This window comes from Cervus elaphus, chromosome 24 (genome assembly GCF_910594005.1).
Source record: "Cervus elaphus chromosome 24, mCerEla1.1, whole genome shotgun sequence".
Taxonomy (NCBI): Eukaryota; Metazoa; Chordata; class Mammalia; order Artiodactyla; family Cervidae; genus Cervus; species Cervus elaphus.
Window position 1 is genome coordinate 27,510,906 of NC_057838.1, and position 13,294 is coordinate 27,524,199.

Below are 13,294 nucleotides of genomic sequence, written 5' to 3' on the forward strand. Positions count from 1 at the left end.
AAAGCTCTGAAAGACTAGTGAAAAATCTCCTCCAAGTCACCCAGTTCCCCTCCTAGAGAGCAACTCGTGTTGGCTGAGCATCCCTTGGGAGAATTTGACACAAGTGGAGGGTGCTCTCATTGTGTCCAGCACCTTAATTTTCTCGTGTAACTATGAATCTTGTCCATACTGAGATGTAACAAAAGTCCCCAATCTTTTTTTAATGGCTAAACAGCTCTTCATTCTCTAGATGTATCATTTGAAAGACATTTTTTGTTCATGCACTTCCTCATTCTTTTTTTTTTTTTGCATTTAGCAGATATTTGACTTATAATCAGAAAGACATCAAGCTATTTCTCCAAAAGAAGTACCTGTGGTGAGGATTCAGATCTAAGAAGAGTGAGCCCCCAGAAGGGTGGGCAGGTTGCATGAGGAGCCCCGGAAACCCTGGACGTGAAAGCAGGTCAGTGAGAGAGAGGGGCGTGCCCTGCACCATTGGGCAGGGACCTGGGAGAGATGCTGTAACCCAGAAAGGAGTCCAGGCAGCATTTAAGAATAAAATACCTCATCCTTTTTTCCTTCTTAATCTCTCCAACCCAGACTTCTCAGGTACTGCTTGTGGTAAAGAATCTGCTTGCCCATGCAGGAGACATGAGAAACATGGGTTTGATCCCTGGGTGGGGAAGATCCCCTGGAGGAGGGCAAAGCAACCCACTCCAGTATTCTTGCCTGGGAAATCCCATGGACGGAGGAGCCTGGTGGGCTGTAGTCCGTGGGGCCGCAGAGAGTTGGACATGACTGAGCAATCAAGCAGCAGTCTCCCCACATGTGAGGTGAATTTGAGATTTACTGGGGAGGTGGAGCCCAAATTCATTTCCCAAGGGCTGCTCCCAACTTGATGCTCGCTCACAATCTTTCCTGCTCTCCAGTCCAGCGGGGACTAACGAGGACTTGCCGCCCTGCCAGCAGGGATGGGTGCCCTGGGAGCCTTCTGGGAATCTCACCATTTAGTCCTTCTAGAGCCCCTCAGGGCATTTAACCTACACTCTGCAGAAGTTCTAGAAACTACTTGCTTTTGATTTTCGCTCCCCAGCCCACGCCTACCCCTGACCTTGCTGTGACCTTGAACACGTTGCTGAAGTCTTTCTGCGCCTTCCGCTGCTTTGCTGTCTGGCCAGCAGGAAGTCCAGGGCCACATGCAGCCACCATCACTGGCATCCTGTTAGTGAGGGACGGCAGCATGTGTTGGCTGCACACAGCCCTTTGGGGGGCAGAGGGAAGGGCCAGTTGTCTGGGAGCAGGGGATGGGGCAGGAAGGGCCCCTTTGGCGAGTGAACCCTTCTCCTTGAGGGACTCTCCCTTACCCTAGGTCCTTCTTGCCCTCTCTTTATTTGACCTCTGGAAGGCATTTCCTGCTGGCTCCACCTGCCTCCACCCAGGCTCTTTCCAGCTTGGTGGCCACCAGCCCTTCTGTGCGTGGGGCCAGGAAAGAGGGAGAAAGGAAGAGATTCTTACAGTGACGACCCTCAGTGCAGAGGCCAGCTCCCAGTCAAGTCCATGCCCTGTGCCTTGTTTATTTGCTGCTTACTGAGTCAAAACAAAAACAAAAGCCCAGCAGGCTTCATGGCTGCCCTACAGCTTTCCTGTTATTTCTTCAGATGAACTCTCCCCTGCCCTGCCCCTCCACTCCACCCCACCATTGGCCTCGATTCCAATCTGCCAGACTCCTGCCTCCATGACCTCTCAGGGTGCTGACCCTGGCTGACCTCCGCTCTGGGGCTGCCCTGGTTCTACAGGTGTACACTTCTTTCTTTGCCACTGAACTGGTTTCTTCCTGACACCCCACAACCCCGACCCGGGCCTTTGCACCCCTGGGCCAGTGACTCCAGAGGTTTCTCGCAAGAGCCGCCTCCAGCCCTCCATCTGGACTGGGCGCAAACACTCGGTTCCTGGAATCCTGACCTGGACTGGCGTGTGGCCAAGGTTGGGGCTCAGCCTGCCTCCCTGGAGCAGGTTTGCTGGGGATTTCTGATTAATAAGTTGTCAAATAGAAAAGGAGTCATAGGACCCAACGTCCCAGCTGAGGAAGAAATTACATTTCTGGAAGTTAGCCCAGAATAAGGACCAGATATTTTCTTCCACAGGAGCTTACACTTGACCATGCTCAGAGGAGGAATTGTCTCATAGAGATTTCAGTCTGGAGCTAGAGGCAAGGACTCAGGACCCATCCTGCCAATGAAAACAACCCGACAGATGCACTGGGATTTTCACTGGAGTGTCTATAAGGGCTTTCTAAACAGCAGTGAATCTTCACAGGGAGGCAGGTAGGAAGGAGGCTTCTCTCTTTGGAGATGGAGGTACCAAGCTGGGAGGTGATTTATCTGAGAGCGTGAAATGCCAGTGACCAACAAGGGAATGTGTTTTCAAGCATCCAATTGAACCCACAATTCTTTGATGCTAACAGACTACTTATTTGAAACAAGGCTGACTAACAGCATTTATCAAGCACCTTTTATTGGCTGGACTCTGGTGAAGATGTTTTTTGCCATTCATCCTCACAGTGTTCTTAAATGCCAGTACCATGATCATGCCCATTTTACAGATGAGGAAACAGGTTCAGAGAAGTTCCCTATCTCACTCAGGTTACACATCTGGCAAGTGAAGGAACTGTGATTATAACTTAGTTCTCTCTCTGCCAAAGGTGGTGCTTTTTTCTCTCTTTTACTCCTCCGTCTAGCAAGTGGTTTTAACTACATATCAACAACCTCAAAAAATGTTCCTACTCTTTGATGCAGCTCGCCCACTTCTGACAACCATTCTTATGAAATAATTCTAAGCACAAAATAAGTGTCTTAGGGTTCAACATGGCTAAGCACACACTGGTGTGTACCCCACTTCTTCCCTAAATCCCACTGAAATGGCGGAAGAAATTCAGAAATAAAAAGCGTGCTCGGGGCTGTGGGCAGTCAGGAGGAGGGGGATCAATGTCCAGAAGATTAAGGAGTTTCCGGGGAACATAAGACAAGTATAAGAACAGATTGGTGAGGAAATGAAAACAAAGCTGTAATGGTTCAGAGCTAAATGCATAATTGCTTTCAGAGTGACTGCTCCCAGCAGAATTCCAGAGCAGAGGCAATGTGACCAGGTGAAAGCATGCGCTGGGGTGGACTGGAGAGCGGTGAGTGGTTCCTCTCCACCGTCCACTGTCTGCTCCCTGCACACAGTCACCCGAGGCCGGCCCCTGTATCAGCCACTGCTTCCCGGCCAGAGGAATGGGATTCTCACAGGGCTAAGGACCTGCCCACCCCAGCCACCAACAGCATTCAGCCCAGAAGCTCAACTACTATATTAACAGCTATGTAAGAATTGCCAGATTTTTCAGAAAAGCCAGAGCCTGAGATTGCTGCAGAGAGGCGTGGAGGTCCTCCTGGAGAAGGAAGCCGGAGCCATAAGCAATGGCATCTGTTTCTTTTTCTCTAACACGTTTTTGCAGAATCCTTTAGCTCCATCTTCCAGCTTGTTAATTTAGTTCTCAGTTGTCTGTTTAGCATGTTTTTTGAGTTTTTAAAACTTTGTCAGTCATTGTTTTAATTCTCAAGAACTCTTACTGGATCTTTTTCATAGAGGTTTTATTATTTTTTTATTGGAATGTAGCCGCTTTACAATGTTGTGTTAGTTTCCGATGTACAATGAAGTGGGTCAGCTACACACACGCCTGGTGCTTAGTCCTTCAGTCGTGTCCAACTCTCTGCGACCCCAGGGACTGCAGCCCGCCAGACTCCTCTGTCCATGGGGATTCTCCAGGCACGTATACTGGAGTGGGTTGCCATGCCCTCCTCTGGGGATCTTCCCGACCCAGGGATCAAACCCAGGTCTCCTGCAGTGCAGGTGGATTCTTTACCGTCTGAGCCACCAGGGAAGCCCGTGTGTATGCATATAACCCCTCTTTTCTGGATTTCCTTCCCACATAGGTCATCACAGAGAATTGAGTTGGGTTCCCCGTGCTATGCAGTAGGTTCTCATTAGTTATCTGTTTTATGCATAGTATCAATAATGTATACATGTCAATCCCAATCTCCCAATTCATCCCACCCCCACCCCTTCCCCCTTTGGTATCCACATATTTGTTCTCTATGGCTGTGTCTCTATTTCTGCTTTGCCCAAAGTTTCATCTAGAGGTTTTATTTTTAAGCGGATGTGATATTTTCTTCTCTCTGGGTTATTCATTTTGATTCCTTAGAGTTTTCATCTGTTTGGGGTATGCTTTTTTTCTTGGAGTCTGTTCTATTTTTGTGCCTCTCTCAGACTCTGGCTTTTCTTTTTTTTTTAATAATGAAATTTTAAAAATAATTTTATTTATTTGTTTATGACTGTGCTGGGTCTTCCTTGCTGCACGGTCTTCTCTCCAGGTGCAGAGAGCGGGGGCTGCCCTTCACTGCTCTGCACGTTGCGGTGGCCTCCCTGTTGTGGGGGGCTCTGGCTTCAGTAGTTGCGGCACATGGGCTCAATAGCTGCCGATCCCAGGCTCTGGAGCGCAGGCTCAGTACTTGCGGCACACGGGCTGAGTTGCCCCACAGCCTGTGGGATCTTCCCGGATCAAGGATTGAACCTGTGTCTCCTGCACTGGCAGGAGGATCCCTTACCACCGAGCCACCAGCGAAGCCCCTGACTCTTCTGGTTATTTGAAATCTGCTTGTTTTTTTTAAAAGGTTGTCATAGGTCTTTCTGTATTTGAGGACTAGTCTCCCCGACATGGTCCCCACCAGCCACGTGCACCCCACCGAGTGGGTGCAAAGTGGTCAGTCTGTGTTGAGAAGCACTGTAAGTATCAAACACACGCAGGGTTTAAAATGTCTTGTTGGGGTTCTCTGGTGGCTCATTGGTGCAGGAGATGTATGTTCGATCCCTGGTCCAGGAGAGCCCCACATGCCGTGGAGCAGCTAGGCCGGTGAGCACAACTCCTGAGCCCGCGCTCTGCAACGACAGAGGCCACCGCAGTGAGAAGCCCGTGCCCCACAGCCAGAGAGCAGCCCCCGCTCGCCACAACTAGAGAAAAGTCCGCACGGCAGCACAGACCCAGCACAGCCAAAAATACAGGAATAAATACTTTTTAAAATGTCTTTTTATTTACCTGGATTAAAATAGCTCATTCATAACTTTATATTAAATAAACATTGAACTGATAATATTTTGGATATGTTGGGTTAAATAGAGGATATTGAAATTAATCTCACTTGTTTCTTTTCTCTTTTTTTTTTTCCTTAAATGTAGCTACCAGAAAATGTAGCATTTTATCTAGGGCTCATATTCTATTTCTACTGGATGGCACTGAGTCAGTAGAGAGAAAACAGCCCTTTGGTTGGAGAGAACAAGGACCCAGATCTGGAGGAGACTTTGAAGCAAACGGGAGCTCTTTTCTGGATTTCCGTCCCATATAGGAAGGAAAATCTGCTTCATGGGAGAAAGGAGAAGGGAAAGTAACACACTAGGATGAGGACAGGCAAGTATAGCCTGGGGCTGGGTCTCAGGGGACAGAGGGAACAAAGAGAGGATGGGAGGGAGGCCCAGGAACAGGCAGGAGCCGGAGACCAGGGAGGCAGATGGCCGAGGAGGGGCGACCCGAGCCCCTGGGGCAGGGTCGGCAGTAAGTTTTCCAGCAGTGAAGTGAGGCTGATAAATATTAAATGGGTATTCTTTAAAAATTAGAAACAATCTTTATTTTATATTGGAGTATATAGTTGATTAATAACCTTGTGTTAATTTCGGCTGTATAGCAAAGTGATTCAGTTACACATGTACACATATCTTTTCTTTTTTTCACATTCTTGTCCCATCTAGCTTATTACAGAGTGATGAGCAGAGTTCCCTGTGCTATACAGTAGGTCCTTATTGGTTATTAAATGGATTCTTGATCTGTGCTGTCTGTCATACGCCTCTGCTGTCCCTGCACCCCAAGGACAGACTGTGGGTGGGGGTGTCCCCACTCGGAAAGCAGGGCTGGGTGAGGACATGAAGTGTGCAGGCAATGGCCTGAAAGCCCGAGGTGAGGAGGGAAGGTGAGGAGCAAGGGTGCTGGCCGAGGGGTCAGGCGAGTGCCAGGACCCTGTGACAGGCACCCAGAAATCCTTGGAAGGATCCCCAGGAGCAGGGGTCCCCAACCTCTGGGCTGTGGACTGGCACCTCCTGTCAGATCAGTGGCAGCATTAGATGATTATTAGAAATAAAGTGCACAATAAATGTAATATGCTTGAATCATCCCAAAACCACCCCCTCCCAGGTCCATGGAAAAATTGTCTTCCTTGAAACTGGTCTCCACTGCCACAAGGGCTGGGGGCCTCTGCCTAGGAGCACTGGACTGCTGTCAGGGAGGTGCAAAGCTGAAGATTCTCATTTGGTTTGAAGGGAAGGGCCACCCCAGCTGGTTGGCCAACACTGGGGACCCCTCACCATGTGACATGGGGCATTTGTAATACCTTCCAGGGTGCTGGGTAGCTGGCAGCAGAAAAGTTTGTTAGCAGTACTGACTGGGAAGGTGAGGAGGTGGGACCAAGCTATGCTAGAAGCTACCTCAGTGAATAGCGTGGAAAGATCTCTGGTCTCGGGCTTGACGCCTGCAGGCGTAGGGCTCCCCGTGGTCCCCAGCCCTGGCGAATGGCACACTCCCATTGGTCCCCTCACCCCCAGAAGACTACACTTTTGTCATCCTTGTCACTAATGCTTCCTCAGCTCTCCAGATTGATTTTTCCTTTTGTTTCCTCTGGAGCCCCTGACGAACACCAGAATGTACCATACGTTCACATCTGTGCACTTAAGGGAGAAAGCAGAGTGGAGATAGGCATTTGGACTTACAGAAAGGAATCCTGGAAAGGTACGTGAGAAGCTAGTGAGATCAGCGAGTGCAGTGGGAGGAATCAGGGAACCGGGATGGGGCGGAGCAAGATTCCCCATTGCATCTGTTATTTTGATTTTGAACCCATGTGGATTATTACCTGTCAGAGAAAATTAAGCTGGAAAGAATCTTCTCCACCCCAGGTTAGATTATTTGGGGGAATTGTGGACTGAAATAAAAACACACAGCATAAGAGCTATGAGCGTCAGTTGTATTTGGGGACTTAACAAGGACTGTAGCCCAGGACACAGCTTCTCAGGTTGCTCTGAGAAATTCTTCCAAGGGGGTGAGCAGAAAGGACAGCATATATGTGATTTTGGAGAAGGATACTAGCAACCAAATACACATCTCAGTAGAAGGCGACTGCACCTCACGAGAAACAGACATCTTAGTTAATGAACTTGGTGTGTTTCCAAGTATGGGAGGACATGAGAACTTGGGTTCATAAAATTTTCTCCTGAAAACATCTATAACTAACTGAAGGCTTGTTCTGCCAGTTTCCCAGAGCCTAGAGCGCCTTATTCCTGATCTCCACCCTGAACTCCTCTCAGGGTGTGTTGAAGGTCAGTGATGGCAGGGGCGGGTGACTCAACCCCCACACAGCTGGATGGCGGGCCACCTGCTTTGGTTGGCGGAATTGGCTCAATCCCGTCTAGGCCTTTCACCGAGGACGCTCCAGATCTTGAGCGAGAGGAACTACAGCACCGCACCCCCTCTGCCACAGCCAGGTACCACCTGCCTCTCTCCCTCCTCCTGTCCTTCCAGGGCTCTGGCTTCAGCCACCGGTGTCCTTCCACCAGGAGAGATCACAGAACCAAATCACACAAGTGGAAGACGGTGGGGACCAGCCCCCCAAGCCAGCACCGTCCAGAGACAGCTTCCACCTTGCTTGCTCCAGCTTTGACAGGTGCTGTTCAGTCTGTGGTTTTTGCCACTGGAAGTCTCCAAAAGGCCCGGCAAGACCCATTCCTCTGGCTCACTTGCCATGTGAAACACCCCAGGCATGTGGCCAGAGCTTGGAAAATGTCCCCCCACACCCTTCTCTATGTCTGACCCCAGGGCCTCACCCCCAGGTGAGGGTGACAGAGAGCCCAGAACCACACCCAGGGAGGACCTCAACCGCACGTAGAGAGCTTTGACCTTTGCTATTTCCCATCGGCTTTGTGGACTCATCAGAGGGACCAGCTGGGGAACAAAACTGCATTCACCGGAACTTGGCACTGGTTCCCTCATTAATCCGCCAAGTCACAGTTATGGGGCAGGGAGGGGCCGAGTGCTCTGACAGCCTTTCAGCCGCAACAGTGGGTAATGACCCGCCAGTGTTGTGCGTGAGTCACGAGCAGAGTGAGGTCTGGACTCGGGTGCAGCATCTCCTCGCCCTCACCGGGCACCCAGGTCTAGAGGACGCCCTTCCCTCCCTTCACGTGACTCCTGACTTCCTTTGGGGAGGCAGGTATAATGGACACACAGATCGGCCCAGCAGCTACATAAGCGGTGTGACCTCAAGTTCAAAGCCAAAGGTCTTCCTTCTGCCGCAGGACCACAACCCCCCAGATGGTTACCTTTGTCCCCCTTTAGGGGATGGGCACATCTCCTGGCAGCTCTGGCAAAAGTGAGCACCTGGTCTAGACGCTTGGGAAATACTGGGTGAGGGCAGCCTGTGCGTCTCTGAAGCAATGTCCCTGGGCCTTGCTCAGACGTCCCCCTCTCCATTCAGGTAGCAGCCAAGGTTAGTTCATAAGTCAGCTAAGCCCTGGGCAGAGGCTGGCGTGGGTCTGTTTTACTTGGGTGGCAAGGAATCACAGACCGCCTCTGGAGAGGCAGGGCCTGTCCATCTCAGAGGCAGATCCAAGGGCAGGAGGGATCCTCAGCTGAGGCCAGGCTGTGGAGAGAGCTGGGGGGTGGCGGGGGGAGCCCCTCCACAAGGACTGAGGAGACACGGGGCCCCAGACTCATGCTGAGCTTCGGGGGAAAGCCTTGTCCCCTTGTTCCATCAGCTGCCCCATTTACCTTGTGCCAGACTCAGGGCAAAACCGTCTTCACGTGAATTCAGTTTCCACATGGACATCTAACGCTCAGCGAGGTGAACTGCCCAGAAACAGTTGAGCTGGAATTTGAGCCCTTATCTGCCTGGAGCCTAACTGTCCCCACTTTCCAGAACATTCCCTCACATTTAGCCACAGATCTGAGCAGGTTTTGGGGAGAGAGGGAGAGAGGAGGAATGAAGGGGGCCAGCTCAGAGGCAGAGAGGAAATGGCGAGGTCCAGGCTTAGCGGGAAATCCTGGTCACATCCACAAACGCCATTAGCACAGAAACGGAACCATTTTAATGTCAAGGCCCGATGCACTCCGCCCCCCTCCTGATGGCCAGGGTAGAATACATTTTCAGCTGGCCTTTAAATTACATGTTCTTTCAGCAGCTGGAGCCTGCTGAAAGACCTGGGAAGCCTGGGAAGACCCAGAGGTCTTCCTAAATTAAGCCTTTGAAATAAAAATAATGATAATTTCAGGTAACAAAGCCAATATGCTTCTAGAAGTATATTGTAACTAGAAGTCTCTTGACCTCTGAGGCCCATACTGTTCTTGCTCGCCTGGCCCCTGCTTTTAGTGGACTTGCTGGAAGGAGCTCCAGAGAAGAGGGGACGTCCTGATAAAGTTTGGGCCGGCAAATGCAGAGGAGGGAGGCAGCCTGAGCAGAAGCTGATGGCCACACATCTGGCAGTGCCTGCCAAGTCCCTGGACAGTCAGCTTCATCAGGCTCTTCTGCGTTCCCTGTGGGCTTCCTCTGCCAGGGGCTCACGGAGCATTCTGGAGCTGTGTCCACTTGGTGGTGTAGGACTCGCCTCCCCGCTCCAAAGTTCCCTAGGGAAACTTCCCATGCAAAACAAGCTGAAAATGCCTGCCAATCACTGGGACAGTCTCTTCCAGCTCTTTCTTGCTGGGTGACCTTGAGCAGGTTACTTAACTTCCCTCCTGTTTTCTTATCTGGGAGAGGAATAGGACACCAGCATAACCTACCCCCTAGGGTCGTGCTGGGAGTATAGTGTTGTCAGCAGAGTTTACAGATAAGGACTTAAACAGGACAAACACCTTTGCCCAAGGTCATGGAGTGTAGTGGCCAGGGCTTGAAGACACCTGGGCCTGCTCCAGGCACGGTTAGGAGTCAGGCCACACCTCCTCCCAGAAGCCCTTCAGGCCTGAATTTCTATCCCTGACCTCTGCTTAGGTTGTTTGGGATTGAAACCGGGGCCACACTTAGTCATGCTCCCAACTCCCATGTGGGTGGGTGGACCTTTACTGTTGTTCATCAGCAGTTGGTGGGCCCAGTAGGGAGTTTGGCCGGAGAAGTTATACCGAGGAAACTGAAATGTGAGAACAAGATTAGAAACGGGGTTGGAATGCTTGGGCCCGGGCAGGGAGGGACACATGCCCCCAGGAACGCCTGTGTTCTCCCTGGCCTTTGAGTCGCCTCCTGGGGGGACAGGCCCCAGGCATGGCGACGGGGGAGGCAGGCACGCGGGGCCCACACGTGGGTGACTGAGCCCGGCCGGTCCTCAGGGATGTGAGCTCGTTTAATCTCCACAGCAACCCTAGGAGATGCTGATCAGTGTGCGTTTTACAGACCGGGAAGCTGAAGTCCATTAAATAAGGTTCTCAGAACCAAGGAAGATTTAGCCCCGGTCTGCCGGGCCCAGAGGCTCTGGGTGACAGCTGTCCTCGGGTAGCAGTGATCTGCACTTGCCCAGCCTGGGTTCCTTCCCATGGCGAAAGTCTCATAACGCTTTGACCCAGAGGCTCAGGGAAACTGAGGCAGAGCTGGGCTTCCAGGAGGCAAGGGATTGAAGAGGAAGGAAAGAGGGAGACAGAAAAGGAAGAGGAACAGAAAGAAGTGATCGAAACAGGGAATTCAAAGCTCTCTCTCTACAGCCCACTGAGGCAACGCATGAGAGGCAGCTGGAAGCAACAGCAAACAACGTTGCAACTTGCTACCTGCTCGCAAAACAAGAAGACAGACCTGTTCACCAGCCACAGGAACGGCTGCTTTCCTTTATCCTTTCTCTGGGGGCTCAGAGATGGATAAGCTCAGGAGAGAAACATGAGCAGTTGGTAGGAGATGGTGGGAGACTTGGGCTGGGGGAGAGCAGGCAGCCCAGAGCAGAGCTGGGTCAGATTCATTCAGACCCAGGGGGACCTGCAGACTCTGGCTGATGGGATAAGGCCACGACACACACAGACAGGATGCGGGGTTGGGGTCATCCTACCCAGGCCTCCATCCTGGGTCCTCCTCTCTGCAACCCAAAGCTGGGACCCTCGCACCCCACCCCCTCAGGGTCCCCGCACTCCCTGCTGGCTCGCATTCTAGCTCTGACCTTGATTAGACCAATGAAAGACACTGGGATTGCCTTGACCAGCTCCCGCATCCCTTTCAGGTAGAGTAGGAAGGTAGGTAGGAATTTTGTTGCAGTCCTCAGCAGGTTTACTACTTGTTTCTGTGTGACTTTATATCTGCCCAAAGGGTTTAGAAGCCTCACAGGGCTCCCTGGAGGACTGGTCAGGCCCTGGCAGGACCTCACTGCCACCTCATTGTCCCAGATGGAGACCAGGAAGAGCCGGCCTGAGAGCGAGATCAGTGGGGGCCGTGTGGGTTGAGGGGTTGCTGCTCACGTCCATGGGCTGAACTTGGGGGCAGATCCGCTTTTTGCTGGGCAGAAGTCAGGCTTCTCAAGATGTTCCGTGGCTGGGAACTCCTGGGTCAGATCTAGGTGGAGCCTCTGGGTGGTGGGGGTGGGGGGTGGCTGGTCAATGCTGATGGGCAGAGAAACCCCCATCGCCAGGGAGTTCCTCCTAACTCAGCCCAGAACAGAAGGAAGCAGCTCCAGCCACCAGAGGAGTGAGATAAGGGTGAGCAGTACAACGGGGTGGGGAGAATGTTCTGGCTCTAATGCCCCTGGGAAGCCAGGAGGGGGTGTTTAAGGAAACCGCAAATAGATCCCCCCATGCCTCTGTGGACCCCTCCCACCTGCTCCGGCCAGGACCAGGGATAGAACAGGGGAGGGAGGGAGGCGGGACCTGCAGCCCAGATGCTCTGGGAAGGGACCCTGGGGCCGAAGTGTGGCAAGTCCTCCCTGTGAAATAAGGAGGGTTGAAGACCCAGATGCAGGGTCAATCACTGTCAAAGGTCATGATTCTACAACAGGCCAATATGGAGAGCCTCAGCCCCTGGCAGCTTGGGGGCCCTGCCCATCCTTCTGCTCCCAGTGGGCCAGTCACTCTCCTGGGTGCCTGGGTCATATCCCAGAGGGAGTCCACGTGATTGGCTCGGCTCAGATGACCTTTCCACTTCATGGGTCAGCCACCAGCAATGGGCGAGGCTCCCCTGGGACACCCTTCACCCAGCCATCCCAGGGATGGTTGGCAGGCATCCCAGCTGACGAGGCTGGCCACACCCTAGGAGCTTGCCAAGGCTCAGGCTGGGTCCTGACCACCATCATCTAAGCAAATTGGGGACCAATGTGGGGCTCAGTGACCCCACCATGTCCCCTGGTGGTCCCCCATCCAAGAATCTTTGACCATGTTGGGAGGACTTTGTTGGTTCTGATTATTTTTCCTGTTTGTCCTCAGTAGAGGTGTATGCAGGTCAGGAAGCAACAGTTACAACTGGACATGGAACAACAGACTGGTTCCAAATAGGAAAAGGAGTACGTCAAGGCTGTATATTGTCACCCTGCTTATTTAACTTATATGCAGAGTACATCATGAGAAACTCTGGGCTGGATGAAGCACAAGCTGGAGTCAAGATTGCTGGGAGAAATATCAATAACCTCAGATATGCAAATGACACCACCCTTATGGCAGAAAGCGAAGAACTAAAGACTCTATTGATGAAAGTGAAAGAGGAGAGTGAAAACGTTGGTTTAAAGCTCGACATTCAGAAAACAAAGATCATGGCATCTGGTCCCATCATTTCATGGCAAATAGATGGGGAAACAGTGGCTGACTTTATTTTTCTGGGCTCCAAAATCACTGCAGATGGTGATTGCAGCCATGAAATAAAAGGATGCTTACTCCTTGGAAGAAAAGTTATGACCAGCCTAGACAGCATATTAAAAGCAGAGACATTACTTTGCCAACAAAGGTTCATCTAGTCAAGGCTATGGTTTTTCCAGTAGTCATGTATGGATGTGAGAGTTGGACTATAAAGAAAGCTGAGTGACAAAGAATTGATGCTTTTGAACTGTGGTGTTGGAAAAGACTCTTGAGAATCCCTTGGACTGAAAGGAGATCCAGCCAGTCCATCCTAAAGGAAATCATCCCTGAATATTCATTGGAAGGACTGATGTTGAAGCTGAAACTCCAATACTTTGGCTACCTGATGGGAAGAGCTGACTCATTTGAAAAGACCCTGATGCTGGGAAAGATTGAAGA

General features: G+C 51.4%; 1 protein-coding gene across 2 annotated transcripts in view; it reads left to right on the top strand.

Annotated features, from left to right (window-relative positions):
* The window catches only part of POMGNT2 (protein O-linked mannose N-acetylglucosaminyltransferase 2 (beta 1,4-)), a 75,943-nt gene extending 64,454 nt beyond the window's left edge, over nt 1-11,489 (top strand). Inside the window, exons 3-5 of one of the 2 annotated variants that reach the window (XR_006337510.1) lie at nt 296-442; nt 5,251-6,847; nt 7,366-11,489. The gene's annotated coding sequence lies outside the window, so the exon portion shown is untranslated. The remainder of the gene's footprint in view (nt 1-295; nt 443-5,250; nt 6,848-7,365) is intronic. The other variant, XR_006337511.1, reaches the window with a different exon arrangement.
* Nucleotides 11,490-13,294: the final 1,805 nt, after the last annotated feature.